The sequence below is a fragment of the Theobroma umbraticum genome, unplaced genomic scaffold (genome assembly GCF_002168275.2).
Source record: "Theobroma umbraticum cultivar Fairchild unplaced genomic scaffold, ASM216827v3 scaffold_147.0, whole genome shotgun sequence".
NCBI lineage: Eukaryota > Viridiplantae > Streptophyta > Magnoliopsida > Malvales > Malvaceae > Theobroma > Theobroma umbraticum.
The window spans coordinates 9,230,727-9,235,471 of NW_018397259.1; the positions used below are offsets into that span (position 1 = coordinate 9,230,727).

At 38.0% G+C, this 4,745-nt stretch overlaps 2 pseudogenes across 1 annotated transcript in view; one reads left to right on the forward strand and one right to left on the reverse strand.

Moving 5' to 3' along the window:
• LOC110416023 (disease resistance protein At4g27190-like) overlaps window positions 1–4,098 on the forward strand; it is a 6,834-nt pseudogene extending 2,736 nt beyond the window's left edge. Inside the window, exons 2-4 of the transcript XR_016351157.1 lie at window positions 3–2,503; window positions 2,830–3,093; window positions 3,560–4,098. The product of XR_016351157.1 is annotated as a disease resistance protein At4g27190-like (transcript). The remainder of the gene's footprint in view (window positions 1–2; window positions 2,504–2,829; window positions 3,094–3,559) is intronic.
• A 141-nt stretch (window positions 4,099–4,239) lies between these two features.
• LOC149527306 (histone H2AX pseudogene) lies at window positions 4,240–4,688 on the reverse strand (annotated as a pseudogene).
• Window positions 4,689–4,745: the final 57 nt, after the last annotated feature.

Below are 4,745 nucleotides of genomic sequence, written 5' to 3' on the forward strand. Positions count from 1 at the left end.
AGATTGCGAAAGGCATCTTCCAAGAAATTAATCTTCATATCAGATATGTAATCATCTACAAGAACAATGTTAACGAGTTCAACGAGAAACTTCAGATGTTGATAGCAAAAAGAACAAGTGTGCAGAAACAGGTTGACGCTGCGGACAGGAACGGAGAGAAGATAAAAGCGGACGTCCTACATTGGAGCAAAACAGTGGACAAGGTAATCAATGAAGAGGAAAAGAAGGTGAAGGATCTTCAAGGCAAAGCAAAAAACAAGTGCTTCTTTGGCTTGTGTCCCAATATTAAGTCTCGCTACCAGCTTAGCAGGAAAGCAGAACAAGGTGCTGCCGCTGTTGACGACCTTATTCGACAATGTCTATTTAACAGAGTGGGATACCGTGATGTTCCAGAAGCTCTATTGGACGCATCTCCCAAAGACTTTGAGACCTTTAAATCAAGAGAAAAGGTTTTCAACGATGTCATGGAGGCAGTGAAAGATGCTCTTATCAGCATGATAGGGGTGTACGGGTTGGCTGGTGTGGGTAAAACATCACTAGTCAATGAAGTTTCCAGACAAGTCCAAGAACTTAAGCTATTTGATTCTGTGGTTACCGTAAATGTGACTCAGACTCCTGACATTCAAAAAATTCAAGATCAAATTGCAGAATTATTGGGTCTCAGACTGGAAGATAAGAGTACGGTTGTAAGAGCACGTAGATTGTGCGAAAGGTTGAAGAAAGAGAAGAAGGTTCTTGTTGTTTTTAGATATATTTGGAAAAGACTAGATCTGGAGGAAGTTGGAATTCCATTTAAACCAACACAAGGGATGCAAGATATTGTTCACGTCAAAGATCAAATGTTCTTCTCAATGAGATGGATGCTGAGAAAACTTTTGCAAGGTTGATAATTTAGACGATGAAGAAGCTTGGCTCTTGTTTAAGAATGGCTGGGGACAATGTTGAAAGTGCTGAGTTGAGATCTACAGCAATTGAGGTAGCCAAAAGATGTGCGAGATTGCCGCTGGCCATTGCAACAGTTGCAAGGGCATTGAGAAATAAAAGTTTATATGCTTGGAAGGATGCTTTAAGGCAACTACAGAGGCCTTCCTTAAACAACTTCACTGGGATATCTGCAGCCATATATTCAGCTGTAGAGTTGAGTTACAATCATTTAGAAAGTGAAGAACTTAAACAGGTTTTCCTGCTTTGCAGTCTATTGCGTCATGGTAGCATCGAATACTTGTTGATATATGCCACTGGTTTGGGTTTAATTAATGGTGTCAACACCGTGGAGGAAGCACGAAATAGGTTGTTAACAGTGGTGAGTAATCTCAAAGCCTCTTGTTTGTTACTTGATAGTAACATAAATTACCGATGCTTTGATATGAATGATCTTGTTTATGATGTCGCCATGTCAATCGCTTCTTCAGAGAATCACGTCTTTGCATTAAATGAGGAAGATGTTCTGAAAGATTGGCCTGATGGAGAGACAATGAGAAAGTTGAACAAGATTCATTTGCGATATCCTAGTGTAATTGGAGAGCTACCCTATGAGTTGAATTGTCCACAGCTTGTTCTTTTCATGATGTCTAGCAAGGATCTTTTCTTGAAAGTGCCACCTAACTTCTTTAGGGAAACAACAAATCTTAAGGTCTTAGATTTGTCTAAAATGCATTTTTCTTCTTTACCTTCATCAATTTGTTTCCTAACAAGCCTTCGTACATTGTGCCTACATCAATGTAAATTCGGAGATATAACCATTATCGGAGAGCTCAAGAATTTAGAAATTCTTAGCCTTTGGAAATCTGATATTACAATTCTACCTAATGAAATTAAGCAACTGGCTAAGCTGAAGTTATTAGATTTAAGTGATTGTACAAAACTCAAAATAATTCCACCAGGTGTCTTATCAAGTTTGTCAAGGTTAGAAGAATTATATATGGGTGGCACTTTTATTCAATGGGAAGTAGGGGGACATGCCAACCAACAAAGCAATGCTAGTCTTGCTGAATTGAATACTTTGTCTTGTTTGACCACTTTAGAAGTCCATATTCCTGATGCCGAGGCCATGTCAAGGGGCTTGCTCTTTAAAGAGTTGCAAAAGTTGGAAAGATACAAGAGTTTCATAGGGAAGGAATGGGAATGATTTGGTGAGTTTGAGCATTCAAGGACTCTGAAACTCAAGTTAAGTACGAGCATTGATCATTTGGGTCATGAAATTAAGTTGTTGTTGAAGAAACTTGACGGTCTATATTTAGATGAACTTGAAGGTATCAAGATTGCAATGCAATAGTTCATAGATGAAGAAAGCTTACCGTATTTGAAAAATCTCCATACCCAAAATGGTTCGATGATCCAATATATCATTAATGATGATGGTGCAGACGATACAAATGAATTTTTTCAATTACGATCTTTGAGACTTCATAATCTACCGCAGCTCATTAGCTTTTGTTCTGAAGACAAAAGTGGCTCTACCTCTAGGGCTCAACATGATGAGTTGCCTCTTTTCAGTGAAAAGGTATTTATTAATTTCCATCTTTTACTTGTTCCAAGGCATTTGTTGATCTCATTTCTAAATTCTTTAAGATTTTCTCTTTATGATCCACCAATGTTCTTAAATGCTAAATTTGTATAATTTTAGAATCTCCTTCCTTCACTTTTTTGCTAAGTGCCCTTGAATATCTAATTCGAGTAAAAACATACATTGAATATCTATTATGAATATGGCACTCTATAATCCATTTATAAAATTGTGTAGCGTTATATTTATCCTTTGTTAAACTTATGATGGTAATGCTAACTTGCTAAGACAACTTATAAGTTATGTATATCTGCACCTTGCAGGCGAGTGCTCGTAGCATTTCAAACAAGATGAGAAGCTCTCTTTTTCTCCAGTTAGCGTCCACTATTCTGCAACTCTTGGGTTCTACCAATTGTTTGAGGGCCCTTCTTTGGTCTTGGTGGCCAGATGCATGCTGCACCCGCATCATTAAGTTCCTAGGTTCGAGGGCTAACAGAAGAATTGACTGAAAGCTTGTCCGAAAAGCACAATAGAAATCAGATAATAGATGACTTGTAGGATAGCAAGAGATGAAGCAACTTCAGCTGGTACTAACAAAAACTATTAACTATAGTTTGATAGTCTAACAGGAATAATTTGTTCATCTGTTCTTTTGTAATGCTTTTCTTTTAGTATCATGTGTAGGTGATGACTAAGGAAAAGAAAAATTATTAAAGAATGAAATGGTCTCCAAGTCTTTATGGTATACAGTGCATGGAATTTGGTTTATTTGCAGTATTTCCATTTCCAAAATATCACTGAAGGTGAGGGAAGAAATGTGGGAAGAGACGAATCACAAGCATGCTAATATTGACAATTCATAGAACTCAAGCTTTGTTCCAAAGTCACAGCCTCATAGGTACAGTCAAACAGAGTGCATTCTACAAACCTGAGACGCGCACGCATACCAAGTGCAATGGTCTTATTAATCATATGAAGAGCATTACTCGCATCGTATTTCTGCCTGATATTATGCTTTGCAGAATCTGAACAACTTTTTATGCGTGGTCTTAGGAAGCCTAGTCGCTGAGCATCTACAATTTGGATCCATAGAGGGACTCCGTAATGATGTTGACAAGGTACATTCTTCTACTCAAATGATGTTGCCATGAGGTATTTTCAGATTACTAACTGCCAGTGCTTCCCATTAATGGAAGCAGCTGGATAAAGTACTTAGGTGGTTGGGTTACACTGAAAGTCAAGCAGATGATCAAGTTAAATGGGCTGCATCAAATACTATTACAATAGAAGAAGCTGATGTTGGGAGGCAAATCGAGCTGCTTCCCAAGCTGTATCAGAGCATCCGTCAATCTGCTGTCCTTTGTGAGAGTGGCCTGCACAGTTGTAGAGTGGTTTCCACAAGCAAAAATTTCTTCAATTCATTGCCCATGATGTAACTAGCATCATAATTAAAACTGTCTTCTATACTTCATGCTCAAATTGCATGGAAGTTGGCTATGATTAGAACCTTTTAGTTCAACTTGAACTCTTAGATTGCTCTGTTTTTACATTTAGCATGATCCAATGAGCAATACATGAAGATTGTACAGTCTGCAAAATCATCTTGATCGGTCCTTGCTCATCCAGGAAAGGAAATTCAGACAAAAACCATTGTTTCTGATGATTTCTTATACCACAGAACTTTGCAAACAGACCAAGGCAGATTAAACTCCCAAAACAATGAGAGAAAGAACAGGAAAAAAGAACCATGTAAATTCAATATAATTAACTTGACACATTACTGCTTTGCTCAAAAAGATACCATAAACGAGTTCAGAACCCCAAAATCAGAGAACCCTAACACTAAACCATCCTATATTATACAACTGTTAAAATAAAAACCCAAAAACAAAACAAAAGACCAAGAAAAAGAGGCCTAAAACTCCTGAGATGCAGATCCAATATCACCCTTGCCCTTTCCCATTTTCTTGGGAAGAAGGGTTTGGTGAATGTTGGGCAAAACACCTCCGTTTGCAATGGTAACCGAACCCAAAAGCTTGCTTAGCTCCTCATCATTCCTCACTGCTAGTTGGATGTGTCTTGGAACAATTCGATTCTTCTTGTTGTCTCTCGCTGCGTTACCAGCAAGCTCTAGAACCTGAAACGAGTAAAAAGAATTAAACTTGGGATTAGACAAAGAGAATAGACATTAAAGAGAAAAATGAGAGCGTGATTCAATAAAGCAATGAACAGCACCAAG